The sequence below is a fragment of the Herpailurus yagouaroundi genome, unplaced genomic scaffold (assembly GCF_014898765.1).
Source record: "Herpailurus yagouaroundi ecotype Mexico unplaced genomic scaffold, PumYag 195, whole genome shotgun sequence".
NCBI lineage: Eukaryota > Metazoa > Chordata > Mammalia > Carnivora > Felidae > Herpailurus > Herpailurus yagouaroundi.
The window spans coordinates 17,497,340-17,524,289 of NW_024412426.1; the positions used below are offsets into that span (position 1 = coordinate 17,497,340).

Sequence of the window (26,950 nt, forward strand, 5' to 3'; positions counted from 1 at the left end):
CATTTACTTCTGCAATTGTGGACAAAGAATCTGCAAAAGCTTCTGTCTTCTCCCTCTTCCTCTGCCTCCCTCTCTCTTCCCGTCTGGGTTGGCCAGAAGGAAGACTCTGGCTATACAGGACCCTATCTGTGCAGAAGCAGCTCCCAAGAGTTTGTGACTACGAGATTGCTCCCGTTTCTGAATCTGGACTGTTCAAAAGGAGTCAAGATGTTTTTCTTTTCTGTCCACTAGGGGGCTGCTTGTAGGGGGATGGAAAAAACGAAGGCTTAAAAAAAATATATCATGCTGCTGAAATTTCAGCAAGAGGGGAAAAGAGAGAGCGCGTGAGAGAGAGACAGCAAAGCAGTCCCAGGCTTCCTTGTCTCTCACGTCAGAGGCAGGAACCTACTGTGCTAAGGCTGTTGGCTCAACACGCAGAGACCAAGAAAGGCACAGACACAGAGAGCGAGAGAAGAGGGGTCCCCCCTGACCCAAGGAATTACCACCAGTGGAGTAAAGCCACCTGACTTTTTAATCTTATTTTTGTTGCCTCCTCTTTCTCCCTCCACTCTAGCCCTGTCAGCCTGGGTTTCATTTCTTTCGTGGAGCCTCCTCTCTTCCTCCCAGAAAAGGAGGAAGGGAAGAAAAGGGAGAGAGGTGGGTTCTCTAGGTGAGCGCATCAGCTGGTTCCAGCTCTCACCGACAAGAATTCTCTTCGCAGGAAGCTCCTCTCGCTCCCCTGCCGCCCACCCTCAGCCGGGTAAGTCCAGCTCACTTGCTCCTTCGATTTCCTTGCTAGCGTGATTTCAGCACCACGGAGAGCTATGAGATGCATTTTGGTTCCTGTGTGTCTCTGTGTTCCTGCAAGGAGCTTGGCACTAAGGTTACATCTATCTCTCTGCTGCCAGTCGAGCCGGGTTCTGCGTAGGGAAAAGAAAGGCACAAAACTGTGTCTACTGAATTAAAGGGGAATGTGGACTCTGGCCTTTGGGTGTGTGTGTGTGTGTGTGTGTGTGTGTGTGTGTGTGTGCTGTTGCATAAGATAGGTGAGGTCTGAGCTAAATTGCCAGTGGGTTTCTGCGCGTCTCCGTGTAGGGCTGCTCTTTTTCTATGTAGATAAGAGGGAGGGTTTGGGGAATTAGCCATGCACCTTCTTTAACTCTTTCCAGACAAACCACAGAGGGAAAGTGTTGCAAAGGAAGCCTGAGGGGGTTAAGAGTGGGGGTAGAGTTAAAAGTTATGCTCCTCTGTGAGAGCTTGGAAGAGGTGGCATTTTAAATGTCAGTTTCCCTAGGATCTCTGGGCTGTTGCTGTGGAGAGAGCCCACTCTGACCTTTTACTTTCTCTCCTGGTGTGAATCCATGGCAAGTGGGCAGGTGCAACAGGTGAGCATCAGGTTGGGGTGGTTTTGGGGGCTGGGATCCCCCTGACTTCGTGGTGGTAGGCAAGTGTCAGTGTCTTGAGCTTTACAGAGGTTGGCCAGTGTGGATTATACTACACTTACAAGGAGGCAGGATGTACTCTCCACTTATTTATTTATTTTTTTTTTTTGGTCATCTTTGACTATGTGTGGTTGGAAAGAGGACAAAGTCTGTTCTGTCCTGTTTTCTGCCAGTGAAAGATTGCTCAGGAGAAACGTTTGTCTCCTTATGTCTGGGGAAGCAGAAGTGAAGGTAGACCTGTCCTGATGTAAATAGGCTTGAAGTAGTGCCATGTCCTCCAGTACTGAGAGGTTCCACAAATGGGCTCATCATTACTCTAACTTCACTGCTACTTTTTTGGGGGGAAGGTACTGCTCTGTCTCTTCCACTTCCTGTCCCTCAGAAATATGTTCAATCAAGTCCCTGCATCTGCCTTGGTTTTGCCTTGGTGACACTATCTGCCTGCATCCGCTGTCCTTCAGTCTTACCCACAGCTGCTTGGGTGGGGCCATCCAACAAGTGGTGTTGGGGAGTTCTTTCAGCCATCTATGTCTCCATGAAACCAGCATCCCAAGGGGAATTTTAAAGAGATGTGGCTCTGGTAAGAGCAAACCTTGCCTTGAACTGTCCTTTAATTATCTAACCTTTTGGTCACTTTCTTGAAGATGAGAGAGTCAGTGGGGGGTGGTTTCACTCCTCCCAACACCCAGTGAACTCTAGGGTGGTGACTCTGTGTTTTGCTTTTAATACAGCATTCTGGGCCCCTTCTCCAAACCAAAGAAAATACTCTCTGCCTCTGGCTGGTGAATCTTCTGAGCGAGAGACAGTCCCGAGTAAAATGGCACCACTGTTTTTTTGTGTGTGGTTTTTTTTTTTTTGTTTTTGTTTTGTTTTTGTTTTTGTTTTTTTTTTACTATGCTTGCCATTGAATCCAGAAACCCCAGCATCTCCCTAGATTGGTAGGAAGTGGAAGTCAGTGAGCAAAATAGTGAAGTCAGAGGTTTTAATGGTAGGGAAAAGAGGTTGAAATAGATAAAGCAAAGCATCAGAAACCAACACTGACTCATTGATATTTCAACTCTCCCAACTCCTGCCAACCTTGAAATCTTCCAGTTTGAACAAGAAAGTGGATAGATTTCTACATGACATATCTCTGAAGGTTTAAAAGAAATTCATGCCCTTGCAGTGGACCTTATCCAAAGCCACCATTTATTACTGAAGTCACCATACTTAGTGGTCATTATGTCATTAATGCCCTTAAATTCTCTCTGAAAGAAGTGCTCAGTGTCATTACTGGGCCCATTTAATAAATGGGGAGACATAGGCAGTTAAAGTGCTAGGCTAGAGGGTAGCAAAAGCGGAACTAGAACTTCTGGTCTCCTAGTATTTCATCACCTGAGAAATGCAGAAATGCTCATGTGAGGGAGAGCAGGGATGTATTGCTCTCCAGTGGACAGATTTGCAGCTGAGACCTTTTAGTGAACTCCGTGTGGAGCAGTGGCTTCTCCCTGGTGAAGAATGAGAATCAGCCAGGAGTCCCAAGGTGTTTCTGTACTTAGGTTCTCAGCCAAGAAGATGGCCAGGAGCCAGGTGAAGAGCTCCCTGGACTTACTGTAGAAAGAGAATTCCAGGCTGGTGGCCCCTAGGCTGGACTGAGGTCATGAAACTGATTGCCACACTCACGTTGCCCCAGAAATCCCAGTTAAAGGGACCCTTCCAGGGCACATGGTCATGGATGTTTTGGTTTCAGATGTCTGATGAGTTTCCCTCAGCCTTCTCTGGGAGCAGCTACACTGAGTCCTCTGTGGCTCGCAATGTGGGGAGGATGACTAGAGAACAGGAGAGGGATGGGTTCTGAGCACCTACAGAAACTCTAAGAGAGTAGGTGACTGGACACAAGTCCACCGCACATACAAAACCTCTGCTCCCCTGGCAGCTGCAGCCCTCACATCTGGCCAGCATCTGGGGGAGAAAGCTGCTGCATTCTCATATTCGGCCCTCATTCATGGAGCAGGGGAGGCTCTGCTGGTTTGCCCCTGAGATCTGGGGGAGATAGAAGATATCAAGAAAGGTGAAGGGAAAGAAAAGGTTGGCATCCTGCCCTATTTTCCACAACTGTATGTTGCTATCTTTTACCTGGAGAGTGCCACTGATATGTATTTTTTTAGTTCAGGTATAGCTTGCATATAATAAAATGTACTGATCTTAAGTATTCATATTAGTTTTGACAATTGAATACATCCATGTAGCCACTACCCCAAACAAGATATGCAAGCTTTCTCTTGTGCTTCTTTATGATCAATCTTTCCATCCCCCAGCCCCATCACTTTCTGACTTCTTTCACCATGATTTTCACTGCTACTTTTTGCTGTGGAAATACATTGCTTAATGTGATATTTAATGGATGTGTCATGTAGATTATAGGAGAGTTTTACAAGAACATTTCAGAGGTTTGAGTCTGTTGTTACTGGGTAGGTGGCTGAGAGAGTGGGGAGAGGGGTGCATTCTTCATCCAAGTTTATAGTTGTGGTTTTAGGAAGTCAAGTGGTCATTTCCAGTGTGTGAGTGTGTGTGTGTGAGTGTGTGTGTGTGTGTGTGTGTGTGTGTGTGTGTGCAAGCCACAGTCAAGTCCTAATAGGAACCCTGGAAGCCTCTGCAGGTCCCTCCCTCAGAGCTGACCTCACTTATTTGATGGTACAGTGCATGGAGATGATATTGAAATCTCTATTAAAAACTTGGAATTTAGCATTCAGGTGGCTGGTCATGAGTCATCCCATTTGGCACCCCCAGGGGCTGGGGGTGAGGTGAGGAAAGAGTACCTGTGTGAGCTCACTAGGGAAATGGAGAGACATTCACTGTGATAGTGCTTACACCATGAAATTCAGCTCCATCCACAAAGGTCTTGGCTGAGAAGGTTGCTATTTCTCCTTATTTAAGAGTGGCTTTAGATCCAGAAGATACTGGGGTGACTCATGTACCACGATACCCTCCTAGCTTCATCCAGGGATGTCCATCCTACTCCCATCCGTGGTTGTAGGCCAGGATGAAGAGACTCTCGTCTATTTTTGCCATGAAGAAGCAATGAAGTTATAAGATTTTGATGACTTTGGTGGGGAAAAAATACACACACACACACACACACACACACACACACCCTATGTAATTAGTCTTGACACCTTGCCTGTCTAGTTTTCTCCTACTCTGTATCTGTAGAAGCTCTATGTTCAGGGAATGTTGGACAGAGATGAGGCATTTTGTGCACACTTTGAGTATGAGGTCCTCAACTAACAGATCAGAGTTTCTGGCAGATCAATCAGGAAATCAGAGTCTCCAGTGGGCCTCAAAATTTGTCTAAGTAGGTGGTAGAGCAGTTTACATGCACAGTGGGCAAATATAGACTCTGCCCTCCTTCACTGAGAGACTTAACTGAGTACCTTCTTTCCAAGGTCTGCTGCTTTCTGGGATTGCCTACCTCAGAGAATACACCTAGCTGGCTCATTTATGGGAAGGGTCCTTCCCAAGTTGGCTCTCCCAGGCAGGATCCCTCAGGGCGAAGTAAGTGTAGGTTGCTAACCCGCTGGGCCATGGCAAGTCAGAAGTGAGTCACAGTGAGGATTTCTTAACGTGTAGGTAGAAGTTCGTGCAGAAATTCAGAATCCGAATGATTTCCACAAAGCCAATTCCAGTAGACGATTTGGGAGAAGTGTAAAGACGCACCTTTGCCTGGTTAACTATAGGCTGTGTTAAAAAAAGATCAGATGAGATTCCCCGCCTCAATGGAATTTCATCATAAGAGCAAGTTCAGTGGGAAGGGGAAATTGGAATAGGTTTTTAAAGCTATTTCCAACTGTATATAAGAATCACTACATCTTTACCTTGAAATATGACTTTGGACTAGACCTGTATTGATCTATTTAGAACACAGCAAGTACCCAGTATGTCAGTTGGCAAAGGGAGTTTAAAGAGCCTTACCCTCTTCTCTTTCCCTTTTTTGTTCCTTGTGATAAAGTATACATGACATAAAACTTGCCATTTTAGCCATTTCTGAATGTACACTTCAGTGGCATCAAGTACATTTACATTATTGCACAACCGTCACCACTGTTCATCTCCGGAATGTTTCCATCTTCCCAAACTGAAACTCTATACCCATTATACAATAACTCTTCACCCCCCTCACCCCCAGCCCCTGGCAGCCACCACTCTACTTTCTGTCCTCATTAATTGGACTACTTTTGGCACCTCCTATGAGTGGAATTATACCATATTTGTCCTTACGTAACTGGCTTATAACACTTAGCATAATGTTTTCAGCGTCCATTCATGTTGTAGCTTGTGTCAGGCTCCATTCCTTTTTAAAGCTGAATCATATTCCATTGTGTGTATGTACTGCATTTTGTTTATCCATTCAGCCATCGATGGACATTGGGTTGCTTCCTTTTATGCTTCTTTAAGTCTGGCCAGTTGCCCCTGCTTTACTCTCCAACCAAATGAGAAAGGGAGACTGTCCGGTCGTAGCTCCCACGGGAGTTGAAATTCTTCCCTTATGAGGACCACGCAGATGGCTTCTTTGAGGCAAATCAAGGAGGATTAAGGGCGGGGGGGTTGGTGCACTCCCCCCTCACCCTGCCCTTTTCATTTAGGTCTGGTTCCTGTACTCCGGCCCTCATTGTTAAGTGTACAACAGAAGCAGTTCAAGTAGACTGGCATCCTAAACTCTCCTCTATACCCCCTCCGGAAGGCCCCAATCTTACCCCAGGAAGATACTGGGAGACAGTGAGAGACATATCCCTCACCCTTGGTGGACACATTTCTGGGTTCTCCCCAGCTTATGCATTACAAGGTGAGACTCCAAAATGAGATGAGGAGTTCTGGGGTCAGCGACAAATGGGCCAACAGACTCATTGCAGTTTCCTCAAGGATCTTAGCTCTGATCTTCTAGGGGACCTCTGCCCTCAGAGCAGGGCACTGCCAAGCTCACCTCCACTTGCCTCTTATAATAACATCTTATGCTTTAGCTGTTGATGACTCAGTAAAAGGTTATTACCAGGACTCATGAGGAATTCATGGTTCTTCCAATTTGGATGTGTCTTTATCATACTGTATGGTATGAAAGAGACAAAGAAGGAAAAGCCTAGACCATTGGTCCCAGGACAGTATCAACCCAGAATGGCTAATGTTTGACAATGGCTTAGCAACATCTTTGGGCTAGAATTTAGTCTTTGATTTTACTTCACCTAAAAATTCGCATTTCTGGGCCCTGGCAGCTTGGATCTTTCTATTGCTTAATGACAACACCAGCCAACATTGAGTGAGTGTTTCCTATGAGCTTCAACCAAGTGCACGGCACAGAGAAAACCCTTAATAAATGTTTGCTGTTATTACTAATAATAAACACTGCAAATGCTTCGTGTCATTTAGTGGCTAAAACACTGTGACGTATACTATTATCCCCATTTTACAGATGAGGAAACTGAGGCATGGTGACTTGTTCAACTTTTTACAGCTAGGAAGTGATAGAGCTGGTTCAAAGCCTGTGCCTTAACCACTTTCTTGTGTTGCTTCTATCATTCATTTGGCAATTAATGATGTCTCCATTGTGATTCCTCTTAAGCATCTTGCATTATTGCTAATCTTTTTTTTTTATATATATATATACAGTGTAGTTTTAATGAGTTAAGAACAGGGCTATTCCCATATGCTTCTCCACCTATTGCTAATGTTTATACGTAAAAATCTAGGTGCCTCTCCACCTAGACTACTGATTCTCTGAGGGCTAGGAGAGCCCAGCACAGGACCAGGCACATAGCAAAACTCAATAAAACCCTTTCTCACTTGCTGTTGGTTCAGCTCAACCTAAATACAGGAGTTCCCATGCTCGTTTCCCTAGTTTAATAATAATAATAATAATAATAATAATAATAATAATAATAAAATAATTACTATTTATGGGGTGTTCACAGTGGTCCAGGCACTCTACCAGGCTGTGCAATACAGTAGCTCACTTGATTCTCACAACAATGGGAAGAAATGGGGGTCACTGTGTGAAGGGCTCTGTGCCGGATGCCATACATACCTTCTCTCATCTAATCCTCACAATAACCCAGGGGGAAGGTGGTCAAGGCAAACCTCCTCCAGCCAGGGAGAAAGGGAGACCCTGGTCGTTGCACAACTTGACTTCAAATAGCAGACAGAGCACACAGATGAGGGCAACAAATCTAACTTCAGAGAGGCTAAATAGCTTGCCTGAGGACACAAAGCTAGACGGTGGCAGGACTGGTTTTGAACCCAATCTTTCTGAAACGGAGCCCAAGTTCTTCCCCTGTTGTCTGCAGCTTCTAGTTTAGCCATATCCCGCCCCCCCACCACACCCTCCCCCTCCACCTGGGCCACATGTTCTTCGAGAAGCAAGTCCTGAGCGGTTATTACCAGGAAACTTGGCTTCAAATTCGTGCTCCACCACGTCTGACCTTGTGCTCTTGGGCCATCACTTAACCTGTCTTAATCTGAGGTTCCTCATCAAAAGCCTCTCTTCCATCCTCCCACCCTAAAAAAAGCCTATAGAAATCATCATCTCATCTTTAAGGAGTTCTGATGAAAAGTAAATGGGACAGACGTATGGTGCCCAGGACAGCACCTGGCACAGAGCATGAATGATTGAGCCACTTGCTAATTCCTGAGGTCTGGGGCCTGGGTGCAGCCTGGGGTACCTGTGTTTCAACAAGCTAACAATGATCGGGGCTGACCTGGATTTTACATTCTCCTCAAGCGCTAATGGTCTGGGCTGGCCCTTGTTTTTATCACCTTGATTTTAAGAGCACATGTTGGCCATTTTTTCTTCTCCTTTAGCACCACCAGCTTGGCAGGCTGATATTTATAAATATCTGAAAGATGCCTTTTGCCAATTAATTAATTACCTGGAAGTTGTCCTGGATTAAATTAATTTGAGCCTTAAGGAGACACTGGATTTTTGAGCCCCATTCCTCACTCTGCTGGGGACCGCGAACATTTGGATTCCTTTTCTCTTGCCTTTCCCTCCCTCCGGATTCTTCTGCCATTCTGAGTTTTATTTATGAAACATTTTCCCTTCCCTTATAATTTTGTTTTCCATAAGAAGAACATCCAACAGCCACCTCCTGGCTGGAGTAGAGTAATTGTTTGAATTTTTTGACGGTGTGCAATTTCAAAGGCTTGCGTTTATATAGATTACCTTGAATTTATCTCCGTGAGTGTATCGGGAGAGAAGCTGCTGCCTGCCACATGAAGTATCGTAAACCCCGTAGCCACCGAGCGCCTGCACCTGCGTGGACGGTCTGTTTATCTAAATGGATTTCTGTAAAACACATACCTTAATAAATGGGGTTTTGCCAGCCTGTCCAGCCTACACTCAGGTCAGCAGTGGAGTCCGGGCCAAAAGGACAGGTGCGGAGAGGAAATGGGCCCACAGCCCCAGACCCCTCCACCTGACCAGCTGTGGCGGGGGTGGGGGGGCGGTGGGTACGTGCAGATGGGGAGAGGGCGTCCCCAGAGCAGAGCGCCTGCAGGCAGAAGGGGCAGGGCCCCGAACACTAGATGAGGACCCTGCGAGTGGTCATGTCGCAAAGGGCAGAGGCCATGCTGTCCATAAAGGGGTTGTCTCCTCACGGTGACCTAGCCTGTGCCACAGGGAGCTAGAACTTATAAACCTAGCCATAAAGCCTCCCGTTCAAAGCCGTATATATTTATAGAGATATAAATGAAGTTTAATGCCGGTGAAACTCACTATAAAAGCAAAAGACTTCATCTGTATCTATACTTCAGGTGCAGAGCAGTTCGGGGCCCGCTGCCTCTCTCCCGATGAGGGCAGCGCGGTGCGCGCACCCACTCGCCCCCGTGTGGGCCTCCTGCGGGGCGGGAGAGGCAGGTCCTCTGGCACTCGCCAGCGAGGCCCCCAGCAACTGCGCCTTCCCTTATCTCTGAGGGCTGTGTAAAAGCAGCGAGAAAAAAAGAAGAAAAGGAAAAAGCACTGCCAAAATCAAGCGGCTTCAAACAGTCAGGAGTCTGGCTTTTAAATAAAACAATTTGAGGAAGGTTGGCTTTTCATCCACCTCGGAAACTGCCAGGTTTCTGCTCCTCGGAGCTCCAGGTGGGATACAGCGATGAGACTGCAAAACCGGTGCTGCCCTGCCCCCCCCCGGGGGGGTCGGGGGCCCCCCCCCCCCCATGCCCGCCTTGCATGCATCCATCACTGCCCACTCTGGGCTGGCAGAAATGTTCAGTGAAACCCTGACAAACAAGCATTTGAATCTGGCTGTGTGGCCTTGGGGAAGTCACTTGACTTCTCTGAGCCTTACTTTCCTCAAACCCATGAAATGGGACAAAGGTTCCTACCTCTGAGAATTTCTGTGTGGGTTAAAGGAGATGTCATTTTCTTTTTTTTTTTTTAATTTTTTTTCAACGTTTTTATTTATTTTTGGGACAGAGAGAGACAGAGCATGAACGGGGGAGGGGCAGAGAGAGAGGGAGACACAGAATCGGAAACAGGCTCCAGGCTCTGAGCCATCAGCCCAGAGCCTGACGCGGGGCTCGAACTCACGGACCGCGAGATCGTGACCTGGCTGAAGCCGGACGCTTAACCGACTGCGCCACCCAGGTGCCCCGAGATGTCATTTTCTACATGAAGGCTCCTAATGGCCCTTAGCACATCGAGGGGCTTCAGCCCATACAGTTCTCTTTTGATGGAGTGTCTATGGCAGAAAAGGTGTATTTTGAGGGTAGACGGCAGGGGTCATGCGGCTACTTTGACATATATTCTCCCCAGGGGGCAGGGGAGGTGGCTGACACTTGGTTGTACAACAAGTGCAGTGGGAAGACGGGCAGTGACTTGAACGCTTCCCTCTTTTCATCTCGTTACCAGCTCTCCTCAGTCTTGCACAGGCCCCTGGGCCCGAGTGCCCGAGGCAGCCGCTCAGGGGCAGGTTGACTGACCGAATACATCGCCCCTGGAGTGGGGCCTGTCTGTGTTCCTATGACTAGCTTCCTGGAAAGCTCAGAGACAGACATGCTGCCCACGTGGAATATAGCTCCCCAGGGAGTATCTTTGGGTTCCTAGGGGTGCCTTTCCACACTTGACCCTCACGAGGTCAGCAAATCATGCCAACAGCATGGTTTCATTCCTGGGTCACCCTCCATCCAAGGGAGGGACCAAATGGAATATTCTGGAGGAGATGAAAGGGTGCTGTTGATCCGGACCCTGATATGTTCTGAGTGGGGGTGGGGAGGAGACCGATATCTGTCAATCTCTTATTAAAAATGGTCTGAGGCCGTGCAAGAGTTATTAAAATGCAGAGTAAGAGGATGCCATATGCTCCTCCCCACCCCCGCCCCCTTTTCAGTTGTGTTTTATCAGCTTAATTTCATGAGAATGAAAGGTTCAGGCAGCCATCCTTGGAGACTGGGAGGGAAAAAAAAGTCAAGTCACCAGAGAGGGCCTTGCATGGCTTCCCTGGCAGCCTCCTCCCTCTGACTCCACCGGGGTCCCCTCCCAGCCTCCTGCAGCACTTCTCTGTGGCTGGAGCCCAGGAGACAGTGAACAGTAACGGAGTGCTCTCTCTCTCTCTCTCTCTCTCTCTCTCTGGGCCCGTGGAGACCACATTTGACAGGCCAGGGATCCCACCTGACATCCCAGTTCTGCCACGGTGGGGAGGGGAGAAAACCTGGGAGGAGACCCCACTCCTGCTCCTTGAAATGTTTGCCCTTTCCCTTTTAAGTTCTTAAGGTCAAATGTTGCTAACGGGATTATTTGCCCATGGCGAAAGGCTGCTAGGAAGGGAAAGAGCCTTTTCATTTCTGAACGTTTATGTCTTACCCCAGAGTTATACTCAGCAGTTGGCTTGAGCAGACTTTGCAGGTGATGAGGTAGGAATTGTGGGGAGCGGTTACCCAAGATCTGCTTCCAGGATCTCCTGGGTTCATAAATCACCAGCTGGATCCAAAAAATGCTCCCTGTTGATTTTTCAGTAGCGTAATAGTTGCTAACACCTACACGATAAAAACGACCGCAGGGCAAAGATTTAAGTCCTTCACATGTAGGAACTTTCTAAATCTGGACAGTCACTTTTTGAGTGAGGTACTATTATTATCCCCCTTTTACAGATGGAAAAACTAAGGCACAGAGAGATTGTTTAATTTGCCCGGAGTCCTGCAATAAATGGCCGTGCCAGGGTTTGAACCCAAGAGCTCTGTGCACTTAATTACCATGCTGTGCTGGGCGTCACTCAGACACCGCCCGGGTTCCCCGCTGCCAGAGACAGATGCGAAAAACTGGAGAATCATAGTCCTCACAAGCTTGGTCTGAATCACAAAGGTTGGTTTAAAAATAAGACCAAAGCAGTCACTATTTCTCTCGGGGGCTTGGTGTTGTCTACTCCCCCTCCTTTGGGGAGTCATTCTGTTTTTTCAACAAAGCCTCATCTAACTCCTTCAGGATGAGAAAAGAATCCAGCTTCAAGGCAAGTGAGTTTTCTTAAATGCATTTTCCTTCATCCGATCTCACAAGGTGGGGAAGGTGGTGTCAATTCTCATCTATCCACAAAAGCCTCATTCACTTTGTGGTTTCTCCACTTTGGGGATTATCTGGGCCACAGTTGTAACTACCCATTCACTTGTGGGCTACTTCTTTCAGCTCTGTGCTGCCACTGTACAGGATGAAACTCCTGTAATGGATTCTTGAACGATCGGTCCAGCTGGGAGGGAGTACGGCAGGCCGATGCAGCAAAGCCCGATCTGTTCCTGTCGAGCCTTCTTGTTCAGCTGTGGGGATGCAGACTGAACACCAGTGGTGGCCAAGACCACCAAGGGTTACAGGGGAGGCAGGTAGTGTTGGCCAGGGGCATAGGGCAGCTTGGTGTCGCCCAGCTAGATCTGTGCTCTGTAGTCAGAGGTGGGCATGGTGGAAGAATGTTGGCCCAAGGGGTGGGTGGGCTGTGAGGTGCTTAAGAGCCTCCCCAACACCCGAAATGTGCCAGAGCCTGTGACAGACTGAGCCAAGAGGCAGGTTCATTCTGGAACAGAAGCACTGGGGACAGGGGAGGCCTGAGCACCCCAATGCGGGCTTGGTTAGAGGCTGGCGTTTAGGTCTCGCATTGAGGCTGAGCCAGAACTTGGGGCGAGTGCACATCCCAGCTTTGGGTGAGGTGATTCAGGGCCGAGACTCTATCCCGAGGTTGGGCCAACCATCCATAGGCAGGAAGACACAGAGTGAGGGAGAAAGGGTATCAGTGGGTATCAGTTCTTTTTTTTTTATGTTTATTTACTTGTTTATGAGAGAGAGGAGAGAGAGAGATTGCTTGCGTAGGGAGGGGCAGCTCTGTAAGCACAGAGGCGGACACGGGGCTCGATCTCACAAACTGTTGAGATCATGACCTGAGCTGAAATCAAGAGTAGGATGCTTAACTGACTGAGTCCCCCAGGCACCCCAAAAGGGTATCTGTTCTGAAGATAGTGGACCTGAGCTTAGACTCTGGCTCTGCCTAGCTCTGCCCCCTTAGAGAAGTCACTTAACTTCTCTGAGCCTCTATTTCCTTGACTCTAATGTAAGGAAGATAACACCTCTTAGGAATTTTTGTGAAAATTGAATAAGGTAACATCTAGAGTATACTTTATAAGTATTCAGTAAATGTTGATTACCTCTCCCCAGTAGCAATAATTTCTTACACTGTAGTTGTGCTTCATAATTTTCATAGGACTATGATATATTAATATATTTGGCCTGCACAACCCTTTGTGAAGGTCGACACAATGACTCTTATTCATTACTCCCATTTTACAGATGGGGAAATTACTACAGAGTTTCAGTGGCTTGCCCAATATAGCACAGGTGGTAAAAGACAGAATTGAGATCGTGAATCTTACACTTTGGGTTTAATCATTTTATAGCCCTCTCTGTTGTGCTGTGATTGGGCTGGTAATTGAAATCACAAAGATCGAGAAGATCCTCTGCCCAGATGCCCAGAGGACAAAAGTCATCTTCCATGAGCTCTGCGGCATCTCATGGGAATTGGACAGGGCTTGGGGTATCCCTTAAAGGCTTTGGCACCAGGTTCTCAAGTCCTTTCAGTTCTCAAATGTGTTCTGGAATAACTCCCTCAGTAGATTAATGCTTAATGCTGTGCCAGCCAAGTTTCCGGTCTGTGTACCAGATCATCTTGGCTCTCCTGCCTCCTCCAGCCAGCCATCTTGGGAACCTGAGTCACTCATGACAGCCACTTTGGGGACCAGCTCCCACCAGCAAAAGAACATAGAGCCTATGTCCACCAGGCAAGTAGCCTTGAATGTTACCTCCACAGAGAAGCCTGCACTAATAATTGTATCTAAAATAGCCCTCCTTGACACCAAAAGCAAAGGCAACAAAAGCAAAAACAAACAAGTGGGATTACAAAAAACTGAAAAGCTTTGCAGAGCAAAGGAAACCATCAATGACATGAAGTGGCAATCTATGGAATAGGATCAAATTATCGCAAACCATACATTCAGTACGGGGTTAATATCCAAAATACTCAGGGAACTCCTACAGCACAATAGCAGAAAAAGAAATAACCCAATTAAAAATGGGCCAAGGACCTAAACAGACATTTTTCTCAGGAAGACATAGAGATGGCTAACACGTACATAAAAGATGCTCAACATCACTCATCATCAGGGAAATGCAAATTGAAACTACAAGGAGATATCACCTCACACCTGTTATAATGGCTATCATCAGAAAGTTAAGAGGCAGTGAGTGCTGGTGAGGAGTGGAGAAAAGGGAGCCCTGTGCACTGTTGGTGGGAGTGTAACTTGGTGCAGCCATTATGGAAAACAGTATGGAGGTTACTTAAGGAATTAAAAATACAATTACCATATGAGCCAGCAATTCTTCTTCTAGGTATATATCCAGAGGAAATGAAATCGGTATCTCAAAGAGATATCCACACGCTCATGTTCACAGCAGCATTATTCACAATACCCAAGGTATGGAAACAACCTAGGCATCTGTTGATAGATGAAAGGATAAAGAAGAAACACACACACACACACACACACACACACACACACACACAGAGGAATATTATTCAGCCTTAAAGAAGAAGAAAATCCTGTCATTTGTGACAACATGGATGAATCTGGAGGATATTATGCTAAGTGAAATAAGCCAGACAGGGAAAGACAAATAGTGCATAGTATCACTTATTTATGAAATCTAAAAAAACAAAAAAAACAAAAAAAAACCCCAACTCAAAAAACGTTGAACTCATAGAAACAGGGAGTAGCAAAGTGGTTGCCAATGGCTGGGAGGTAGGGAAACTAGGGAGAGGTTAAAAAATAAGAAAGAAAATAGCTCTCCTTGTCACTCTACCATTTTGTTTCTATTTATCATGCTTATCACCAGCCAGCATAATACTTGATTATTTTCTTGCTGTTTGTCTCCTTCCAATAGAATGCATACTCTGTGAGAATAAGAACTTTGTCTTATTCACAGTTGGGTTCCAAGCCTGGAACACTGTGTTTACTAAGTTGGTTAAATGAATGAACGAATGGGTTTTCATCCAGTATTCTCTGTTTCTGCAAGCCATTACTAAAGACCCACTCTGAGATAGGCATTTCCTTAATGGCTGGAATTGAAAGAGATGTGGCTCCCTGTCTCTGAGAACATCTCAATCTGGTCAGGGTAGGAAGGAAGTCACAAAGACAGGTAACTACCTCAGAACATAGTGTCTTGTTAGTGATTATGAGGGTGAGGGGATGGGGCAGAGGCATTGCTTGGGGTACCCCATTAACCAGAGAACGAACAGCATATGCTAAGGCTGAGGTCAGAGAAAGGGCATGTCGGGAGGTAACTGAGAGGTGGGATGTAGCTGGAACACAGGATCACTGGATCATTGTGCTGGCACAGTGGGAGATGCTACTGAAGAAGGAGATTGGGATTTGGGGCTCCTCTCAGGATATCTATGGGGAGAACGGCCAGCTGCGTAGGTGCTCTAGGTCTGACCTTTTAAGCCACGTTGGAGGATGCAAGCTTGTCACCTCTTTCATCAGATACCTAAAGGCACAGCCTAACCAAATTTTAATCGTGTCTTTTTTTTTTTTTTCCAACGTTTATTTATTTTTGGGACAGAGAGAGACAGAGCATGAACGGGCGAGGGGCAGAGAGAGAGGGAGACACAGAATCGGAAACAGGCTCCAGGCTCTGAGCCATCAGCCCAGAGCCCGACGCGGGGCTCGAACTCACGGACCGCGAGATCGTGACTTGGCTGAAGTCGGACGCTTAACCGACTGCGCCACCCAGGCGCCCCCAGCCTAACCAAATTTTATTTGCCATTGTGACGTTCTTTTCTAATAACCATATCCTTTCCTACAAGCTCTCCAGGGCAGAGAGCGATGGTGGGGACTTGGGGGGGTGGATGGGGCTGCTAGACCCCTCATCGCTGACAGAATTGAGGGATGCCGTACTGCTCTCATTTTAGAAACATGAGGCCAGACTCTCAGCCGTCCATGCTGCTTTCTGCACTTCCTCCCGTAGAAATGACACCATTCCGGCTGCTAATACAGAGGCTGAAGGCAAGATTGTTGAGTGAGAATGAGGACTAGAGAATGAAGGAAAGAAAAGTCCTGAGACCAGAAACCTTGAAGCTCATTCTGTTTCCTTTAGCTGTGGCTTGTTTAAGAAAATTGTCTCTTCTGTTTTATCAACTCCTTCTCTTCTGGAAAGAGGATGTGGCTGGAAGGCTCCCATTCCAGGGCTCCAGTCCGGGAAAGGGCTTCCCTATTGATCTGTGTGTCAGCAATTCAAATGGGGTTATTTATACTGTGGCTGAGCACCTGATAAAAATGTAAGTTATTATTTAAAAAATCTGGAAGGGGGCGCCTGGGTGGCGCAGTCGGTTAAGCGTCCGACTTCAGCCAGGTCACGATCTCGCGGTCCGTGAGTTCGAGCCCCGCGTCAGGCTCTGGGCTGATGGCTCGGAGCCTGGAGCCTGTTTCCGATTCTGTGTCTCCCTCTCTCTCTGCCCCTCCCCCGTTCATGCTCTGTCTCTCTCTGTCCCAAAAATAAATAAACGTTGAAAAAAAAATTAAAAAAAAAATCTGGAAGGGAGGAAAAACTCATCAAGGAATAACCTCATATGGGAAGTGAAACAACAGCCACACACAGTTCAAGGTCCTTAGGAAGGGGGCTTGGAGACTAGGGCTGTGAGGATTGCCAAGATGTATGTCAAGGCCCTTGCCTTTCTCCTTTTAAATGCCTCTCCCTCCTGTCCAAACACCCTTCCCGGGCTCTGCAGCTCTGACTTCAGACACTGCCTTCAACACTCATTAGCTGTGGGGCTTGGGCAAATGACAGAGATTTCTCTCTAAGCCCTCCTATTGCATAAATAGGAGGAGACAATGGCATCTCAAATACCACATAGGCAAAACTCTTGGAGCAGAGCTGAGCGCATAGTAGGTACTCCACAGACACTTGTATCCAAACCCCCTTCTCCCTTTGTAGAGCTCAAATTCTTTCTTAAAAGCCATGCCCTACAGCCTATTAAAATCTGATTGCAGCCAGCTGCTGTCTTACTTGAAAGGCTCTGAGCCACTAAATCACACCTATGCATAAATGATTGATAACGAATTAATAGGTTAGGTGGTGGCACTTATGGAAAGCAGAAGGAAAGGAATTAAGGAAGCTTTAATAGCAGAATGTCAGAAGCCAGCTACATGCCTCTGTAGGGATATTTTGGGCGATGGGGCTCCTGCAGTGTCCTTTCAATCATGCCGTTAGGAAGCTACCTCTCTGGTCATTTGTAAGGATAGGCGATACACAAGTCATGAGAGCAGGGAGTGGCTCTCTCTAACTTTGATGACAGCGTCAGATGCCCACCCACTTACGCAACCGTGTCCTTGCCCTTGACAGTGCCGTTACCTGCACTTTCTCCGCAGTCCTGCTCTCAAGCTTCCTGACTCTGGCCACTCATCTCTTTCTTTTGCTCTCATGCTCCAGACACAGCAATTACAGAATTGCATTGACATCTCCAAGCCCCTGGCCCTGCCTCTTTTTTCACTATCCATTGCCTCATGTTACCAGGCTTAGATGCGGTCCTGTGTCTTTGTCCTTAGTCTCTTGCAAAAACGTTTCTGGACTTTGTGTCCCGACAAAACTCCAAACTGGTTAAACTCACCTACTGGTCATGCTTACACGTTGAAGAAAAATAGTTGTGTGGACTGTTGTTGCTTCACAGTTATGACGGTAGATCTCAAGGGAATATGGAAGACAGTCTGGCAGTTCCACAACTCTTTCCTAGTGTGCTTACTTTCCACTGTCCCAAATGACAAGTTTACATCTCCTTTCTCCAAAAACTGCCTACTCCCTTTTTAATTTCTTCCAGATGATGACCTTACTGGTATTTTGCAGCCAGGAACTCCCTCACCTTCCTGCCACTGACCACACCTTTTGCTGTCACTGTGGCCATCCTCTCAGTCTCCCCTCCTCATTCCTGGGTGCAATGCCCCTGCTCTGTGCAAAGGCCGGCCCCCTCTGTGTTCTGGACCTCATCGCCTCATGCTTCCTGAAGACTTTGTTCCTGCCGTTATCACTGCCTCTTTCTTGAATCCCCAATTTCTCCCTCACTACTTTATTTTCCAATAAGCATGTAAATGTGCTCTGTTATCTCCGACCTTAAAAAACATGAAGCTCCTCCTGATTCTACTCTCCTTCCGGTTTCCGCTCTATTATTCAGCTCTCATTGACAGCAAAACTTACCGAAAGCCTTGCTGCTCTCAATTCTCACCTCTATTCTCTCTTCATCCAGTCAGGCTTCCACCCCCACAACTCCTGAGAGATGGAAGGCACAGTGGCCTTATGTTGTCAGAGCTCATCATCATGTCTGTTACTTTGTACTTGACCTCTCAGCATCATTGGGCAATTATTTCCTTTCCTTAAACCATGATCTTCCCTTGGCTTTGGGGACTTGCACTTCTTAGGTTTTCCCTCTGTTTCAAAGGGCCTTTGCTGGCTTCTCTTTCTGTACTCAATCTCTAAATGTAGAGAGCTGTAGCGTTCAGCCATGGGCCTCTATTCTCCGGCCCCGCTTGCACCTCAGGTGTAACTCATTGGTATGAGTTATACCACTCGTACACCAATGGCTAACCAAATCCATGTCTTTAGCTCTGACATTTTTCTGGAACCCAGCTTAGAGAACCCAGAAGTCTACCTGGTATCTCTACTTTGATACTTTATAAAGCCCTCTATCTTGATATGTGCAAAGAGAATTCTTGATTCATTGATGTCTCTTCTGGTGTCTCTGTTCTCAGCCAAAGGTACTATACCTAGCTACTAGCTCGAGTGACAAAACTCTTTTTTTTTTTTCAATATATGAAGTTTATTGTCAAATTGGTTTCCATACAACACCCAGTGCTCATCCCAAAAGGTGCCCTCCTCAATACCCATCACCCACCCTCCCCACCCTCCCATCCCCCATCAACCCTCAGTTTGTTCTCAGTTTTTAACAGTCTCTTATGCTTTGGCTCTCTCCCACTCTAACCTCTTTTTTTTTTTTTTCCTTCCCCTCCCCCATGGGTTTCTGTTAAGTTTCTCAAGATCCACATAAGAGTGAAACCATATGGTATCTGTCTTTCTCTGTATGGCTTATTTCACTTAGCATCACACTCTCCAGTTCCATCCACGTTGCTACAAAAGGCCATATTTCATTCTTTCTCATTGCCACGTAGTATTCCATTGTGAATATAAACCACAATTTCTTTATCCATTCATCAGTTGATGGACATTTAGGCTCTTTCCACAATTTGGCTATTGTTGAGAGTGCTGCTATAAACATTGGGGTACAAGTGCCCCTATGCATCAGTACTCCTGTATCCCTTGGGTAAATTCATAGCAGTGCTATTTCTGGGTCATAAGGTAGGTCTATTTTTAATTTTCTGAGGAACCTCCACACTGCTTTCCAGAGCGGCTGCACCAATTTGCATTCCCACCAACAGTGCAAGAGGGTTCCCGTTTCTCCACATCCTCTCCAGCATCTATAGTCTCCTGATTTGTTCATTTTGGCCTCGAGTGACAAAACTCTTAAGTCATCATTCATTCCCCTGTGTCCTCACTCACCACTCCATATTCAATCCATCAGCAAGTGCTGTTGACTCTATCTCTAAGGAATTTTTCAAATCCTTCCTTTACTACAAATGCTCTCACTTGGACCGCTGCAAAACCCCCAGCTGGTATTCCTGTGTCCACTCTTCTCCTGGAGCCAATCTGTACCCAAAACTAAAGTGACCTATTGAAAATTTAAATCAGATGGTTTTTCTCCCTGTCTTACAATCCTCTGTTGATCTCCTTCACACTTAAAATGAAATTAAAATGTTTTACCGTGATCAACAAAATCTTAGTTATCTTTTCGATCTCCGCTTTATATCTCCCTTTACTAATTACTCTGTGCCACTCATACTGGTTAATCAAAAATGACAGACTCATCACCTCAGGACTTTTGCGATATCTGTTACCTAGAATTTAGAGAAATCTTAGAAAGCATCTAATTCAACTTTCTTATTTTATCAACAAAAAGACTGAGGCCAGAGTAAAGAAGACTCATAGCAAATTAGTGGTAAAGCCAGGACCAGCCAGATTTCTTTCCATTAGGATGTGCTGGGTCATCGCTGCCCTCTGAATGCTTCATCACTGTCTCATCTTGTGAGTTGTAGAGACCTTCACCTCAGTAAAAACATAGATTTGGTTTAGTCTCTGTTGTGATTTTAACCAGGTGCACGTGGCTAACTCTAAATACTGTTGTGAAAATTGTACTCGTTGGAAGCTACTATGCAGAGATTTGGGATTTTTACCAAAAATCTCATAGATCCAAAATTTCTGGGCAATATATGACTCCCTGGGAAAAAAATTCACCATATCTTGACCCCATATGGACTGGTTAGTAGACAATAGGGTCAAGATATCTTTAGAGTTCCTTTGTCATTCTTTAAGCAGGTCCCTTATCATGACCTGGTCCCTTCCTCTAGAGTTATCTTTGAGTTGCGTGGGGGAAAGGATCCTCATTTCAGTGTAGTGTAGATCTGTGGCCTCTTCATGCCTTATTTTTGCTTGGCTGTCACTTCTTACACGCCACATTGGGGCCCATTCAAGCCGATTTCTTCAGGCCTGCCTTCCTCCACCTCTCTGTTGATTTGCCTGTAATCAAGGGTTATTTGTGTATCAGATTTACCTCACTGAAAAACAGCTATTGCTTTGAAGGATTTCACATCACGCTCTCATCTAAATTATTTTGGAAAAACAAGAATATTTAAAAAAATGGCCAGGCTTTGTTATAATTTCACATTTTCCTCTGTGCTTTAAAAGCTCATATTATCCTGTTTGAGTAAAGATTAGTTGGCTGGCATTGGTTTGGCCATTTATTCCTGGGTAATTTTTGAAGATTGGTGTTTTAGCATGCCCGATAGCACTAGTAACTTTTTATATGTTTTCTTTCATCATATTTACTATCATTTAAATAACCCATTTTCTGCTTCATTTCCTTGGCCATTCTATGACAGAAGTGCTGGGATCCTCAGGGTGGCTTCTAAACACTCTAAGCTTTTTGTCCTCATTGCATTTTTTATGTACTTGGCACCTCAGATGCTTTCTTCCCTCACTCCACTTCCATGTCCATGATGCACCTGGAATGCAGAAACAAACGCATCGAAGAGTGCTCAGGTAAGAGACATCAATGTTCTGGGAACTGTCTTTGCTTCTGAATATCACGCAGTGACCAAGACCCCTGAGCTCATGAAACATGCATTCTAGGGGAGACATGCAGCAAAGCCGTTGCCAAGTTTTGTTGACGGCCTGGCTCATCTTCATCTGCAAATCGCAATTCAGATACTCCTTCCTCCCGGCAGCCATTTCTGGGTCCCCAGAGCAGGCCAGGTGTTCTTGTGGAAACTTGTAAGTTTCTCTCTATCATTTAGAGTTTTCAAGTTGTAAAATGTAACATATACACAGAAGTGTACATAAACCTAAACATAAAATTTAATCAGTAACAATTATTCAAGTTCCCTGTAACCACCCTCCAGGTCGAGCAATAGAACATCACTAAAACTACAAGGACACCCTGTGTGTCTCTTCCTGATCATAAACTCTTCCCTCCACCAGAGATAACTGCTTCAACTGCTTCCTTGACTTTATGGTCACAATTTCCTTATTTTTAGCAGGTTTAGAATTTATCAGCTTAGGAATATATATATATATAATATATATATATAATATATATAGGAATATATATATATTCTTTATACATCTAATACATTTTTATCAAATGTGACCAAAATATTAAAAATAAAATATTAATTTTTTATAAACATCAAATTTATCAGTTGAGAAACAGATGTATATTATATGCATAAAATATACATATTTTTACACATGTACACATACACACGTATATGTATGTGTACACACATAGGCTTAATTAGTATCCAGTTTCCCAGTAGTGTGGGATAGTAGGGTAAGCTCCAAAAGATCAGGGATAGAATTTATTTTCTTCCTGTTGTGTTCCAAGGGTCCTGCCCAGTCCCTGGTGCATAGGAAGCCTTCAGTACATATTTAGAGGCTAAGTGAATGGAGATGACACCCTGATAGACTCTAGATAAGAGCTGAGATATTTTGAGGGTCCTTATGGGGATTACTCTTCAGAAGAGGGGTTACAAATTGGGGTAAGGCATCCACTGTGTATGAGGAACACAGTCAAAAAAGCACCCACCACTTTCCTCCCAGAAACTTGAAATAAATAAGAAAGGTGATTGAGCAAACTCAATGGGGAAATAATTATGTCTATTTGTGCATCTATTTATTTATGTAACTATCAATTTGTTCATCTACCTATCCAACCATGCGATAGTATACAAAAACATACCTCTTAAAATACACGAGAAGAGCAGAATAGGAAAAATGATCACTGGTTCATAAGCAGGCTGAAGTGTTGGCCTCCACTCATGACCTACAGGAATTAACCCTGCCCCTGTCAGCATCCCAGACCAGAAGATGTTGAGAAAATAAACTGTGTCTCAGGGATTTGATTCATGAGGGAGAAAAAATAAAACGTGGCAGGATCATGGAAACACATGAATTATTCACAGTTCAAACCAGGTAAAGGGAAAGAGGAGGAGGGAATGACCAGGAAACACACATTGAGAAAATGAAGCTCTCCACGGCCAGGGAGAGGCCCGGGAGGCTGGGAGCCAGAGCAGCCCAGCACAAGGACTGAAACCAGAAGTGACAGGGCAGGAGAATCAACCAGTCCCTTGGCAGGTGAGCCAAGATCATGTGGTGGGAGCGAGGCTGGCTCTATGGTTCTGGGGCCAGTGAATAAAAGGAGTGGCCCTACCTCTGGAAGCCAGGTTCATATGGTGGGTGCAGCGGGTCAGTGCTCATAATTGAGTTTAAAGATAAATCTTGATGCCACGTCCACTGTTATTCTGTGATTACAAAAGAGGGGAAAGGCACATCCGACTGGAGTGGCAGCTGGTGGGTCTGAGAGTGGGGCTGGAGAGGGATAGAGAGGTCTGCTCTCAGATGGCGTGTGTAGGAGGAGCATGGGGAGCTAAGGAGGAAAGATGAGGCTTGTTCCTCAGTGTAGAAGACAGATTCGGGCTGGCGCTGAGGTGGGATGCGGCTGTTGTAAGAGACCTGGAGGGGAAGGGGCACCTGGGTGGCTCAGTCGGTTAAGCCTCCGACTTCGGCTTAGGTCACGATCTTGCAGTTCGTGAGTCCAAGCCCCGCATCAGGCTCTGTGCTGACAGCTCAGAGCCCGGAGCTTCGGATTCTGTGTCTCCCTCTCTCTCTGCCCCTCCCCCACTCATACTCTGTCTCTGTCTCTCTCTTTCTCAAAAATAAAGATTAAAAAATAAAAATAAAAAAAAAAGAGACCTGGAGGGGAAGGTGAAGCTGGACGTTGGAGCCAGTGAATGCAAGAGCAGAATGGACAGCAGCCAAGGTATCTTTAGGAGAGCACTACAGTCAGGTTGCTTCAAGTGAGAGTCAGAAGAGGGGCAGCCAGGTGGCACGTGGGCACATCCATCTGGTGTAAAGTCTCTGGCAGGGGTGGGGGGTGGGGGTGGGCGGGAAACACAGCCAGGGTGTGTCTGGCTACGAGCTGCTACGATCACAGCTCGGTGTGTCCACAAGTGTTTATTGAGCACCCACTACGTGCCAACCTGCCCTCAAGCAGCTTACATTCTAACTCAAGGAGAGAGGAAATAAAGAGAGAGTCAAATAAGATTATTTTACATACTGAAAAGTGCTATGAAAACGAGGAAATAGGACAGTGTGTTAGCATCTAACTGGTATGTTGGGAGATGCGGGGGGGCTGCTTTAGCCAGGGTGGTCAGGAGAGGTCTCCCTGCTGAGGTGACATTTGAGTTGAGCCCCGGGAGATGAGGTGGAGTCTGCCTTGTTGCACATCCGGGAGGCATAAAGCAAGTGCAGTGAAGGCAGCTATGACAGAGAAGACAGCTTGAAATCCAGGTCACGAATCCTTGCTGAACCGGTTTCCTCAATCTGTAAAATGAGAGGGTTGAGTTAGCCGATTGCCAAGTCCTGCTTGGTGTGGCACGTGGTCTCTGGAAGTCTCCACGGAAGATGTGGGAATCGACCTGGATGCTGAGGAAAGATCCTCAAAGTGCTAGTGATGTCATTTAAACCAGCGTCAAAGCTACAGTCTTCTAGAACCTGCAATGAGAGAGCAAAAGAAGGATATCTACTTTCTCCCTGATTGAGACATGGTTCTCTGTCCTGCTCCAGGCAGGGAACTTTGTCCTACAAGGCACCCCGGGCCCAGACCCCACTACCTCTGGAAGCTTTGTTGAAACTAAAACCTATTGCATCCTGTTCCTATTGCAAAATAGCTCTATTTGGCCCCTTATTGCATTATGTCTTTTCAAATACTTAATGAACATACCAATCTATTTATGCATCTGCTTCCTTTATTTATTTGTCAGTGCCTTGTTAGCGTCTGAGCCCTGAGCACACTGCCAGGCTGGGGCAGGTGTCCCGGAGGAGGTTGTAGGATGAATGAATGGTAGATGCAGAGGCGTGATAGTCTGCTCAGGCTGCCATAACAAAATACCGAAGACCAGGAGACTTAACCAACAGGAATTTGGCTCTCACCGTTTTTGGAGCCTCGGTGTCCAAATTCAAGGTGATGGCTGATTCAATTCCCAGCGAGGACTCTCTTCCTGGCTTGCTGTGTGCTCTCATGGTGGGGAAGAGAGAGAACTCTGGCATCTCTTCCTCTTAGAAGAACACTAGTCTGATTCCCCTTTTGGGGCAGAAACGTGTCAGTTAGTGGGGTGATCCTGGAAAGACTACAGGGAAATCACCTGCCAGGCAGGCCCTGCTTTCTGTCCGGGCTGGGGCTTTTTCAGCAGTGGTTTTTCCCTATGACCACGTGGACATGGGAAGGCTTAGGAGGAAAACACACTCAGCTGCATCGGGACCCACCACAGGGCAAGTAAGGAGAAGCATATCCTTGTCTGAACACTGGTTTTGATAATGGGGAGGGGCGGGAGGAGAGGGATGGCAAGAGGGAAACACAGGAGAAACTGGTCTCTTCCCAGCAGGGCTTCTGGGGCCATTCATCACATCAGCTCTTCCAGCGAGAGATGCTGGGGCTCGGGCAGCTTTGCTTCGAGACTGTAGTCATTCCAGGTGAGCAGCCGGGGCCAGGCAGGAACAGTAAAATGAATGAACATGTGTTTTGAATGTCCACCTCATCACAGGGCTATTCTAAGTGCTTTCCGTGTATTAGCTTGGGGATCCTCTTGTTGGTTGCTTTATTTTGATGGAAAAACTAAAGGAAGTGAAGTCATCTGCCTACATTCTCACAGCTGGCAGTGACGGCTGTAGACCTCAAATGCGAACTTTGCAGGCAAGACCCTAACCGCTGCCCCATGCCACCTCAGGGTTGTGGGCTCCGCTGTCCTGTGCACCTTCCCGTGGGAGCGCTGTGGACAGAGCCTAAGGACCTCTGCTAAGCAACTCTCACAAGGGGCTGGGTTTGTCTGACGCCTTGGGGTACTGGAGTTATTCAAGATAGAATGAAAGCGTTAATGGACTCATCAAGGGGTGAAGGAAAGTATCCCTGGCTTTGCTCCGCCCCCAGGCCAGCTCATCTTACTATGCCGCCCAGCCTTGACACCCCTAAGTGGCTAGCACGGTGGGTTCTGCCCACTCTGCCCCTTGCTTTTGCCTGAGTGTGACTGTGGCCACCTCACTTCCCATCCAGGCCTCTAGTTGCTCTGCTTCGAGGGGGCAGTGGTAGTCCTTGCCGCCTGCCTTCCTCTCCTGGGTTTTATGGGATGAATAGGATAATGTTTTCTAATTACTTAGTGTTCCTCGGAGCGCAAGTGCTGTGAGTCAGGATAAAGGACTCTGTTAATCTACTTGCTTTCAGGGATTATTCATCCAGAAACATAAATGAGCATTTAAATGAGCACAGAGGCTGGGGAATGCAGGCCAGGGAAGGCCACAACCAAGAGGTGGCTGGGGAGGGGCTGGGGCAGAGCACTGGGGGGTTGCTTGGCAGATGCCCCCTGCTCTACATGATATTTTGTCTGACCTGTGATCTCAGCTTCTTTGAGCTTGAACTTTCTTTGCTCCAGAATTCCCCCAGCCCAATGGCCTTCTCTTGAAAAATACATTTTGTTAACTCATTAGGTGGCTGTCCCGCAAAAGAATGGCTGCTATCCATTGACAGTAGGAATCTTTGGTACTTGGAGCCCTTCAATGTGTGTTACAGACAGGTGTGGACCAGGATCTCCAGGCTCAGGCTTTGTCCCTGGCGTACCCACTCTGAGAATGTTTGCTAGGGAAGCTGGCTTTCTTGATTATGCAGGTAGCCATGAGAGGGCAGCACGATTTATTAACTGTGTGTGTGTGTGTGTGTGTGTGTGTGTGTGTGTGTGTGTGTACGCACATGTGTGTCTATGCGCGTGTGCCTGCATTCAGCCATGAGGCCAGCCTGCATGGAGACTCTGAAACTATAACATCCTGCTCTTGGCTTTGACACCTGACAAAAAGGACATGGTTTAGATGTCACAGCAAGGGCCTGTGCCAAGGGTGGTTAGGAAAGCAGATGTCTTCATGCTTGACTACACTGTAGGAAGTTGCTGGGCCCATGACCCCAGGTGTCACACTGTAGTGGATTGATTTTCTAATTTGGAATTATTTTTAGGAGGAGTAAAAAAGTCTATGATAAAAATTCAAATATATTCGTTCCTGTATTCAACATCCACTTATTAAGTCGTTAATGGGTCCGAGCTATCGTTAAGCAACATGAAAGGCAAAAATTGTTAGACTAGCGATAATTATTAGCAGTACTTGTATGAAATAGTTAGGAGTCATATTCCCATTTTGCAGAACAGAAGACTGAGACTTTAAATACCCTACCCAACGTTTCATAGCCAGAGTTTTATTCATGAGGTGTCAGAATGCAAAGTTAGTTCTTCTGGCTCCCAGTCAGGTGGTCCAAACAGTGGCTTTGGTCTTTCAAGGAGGG

The 26,950-nt window shown here is 46.3% G+C and overlaps 1 protein-coding gene across 1 annotated transcript in view; it reads left to right on the top strand.

Moving 5' to 3' along the window:
- Positions 1-280: 280 nt before the first annotated feature.
- Positions 281-26,950, top strand: part of TNR (tenascin R) — a 410,417-nt gene continuing 383,747 nt past the window's right edge. Inside the window, exon 1 of the mRNA XM_040446717.1 lies at positions 281-739. The gene's annotated coding sequence lies outside the window, so the exon portion shown is untranslated. The remainder of the gene's footprint in view (positions 740-26,950) is intronic.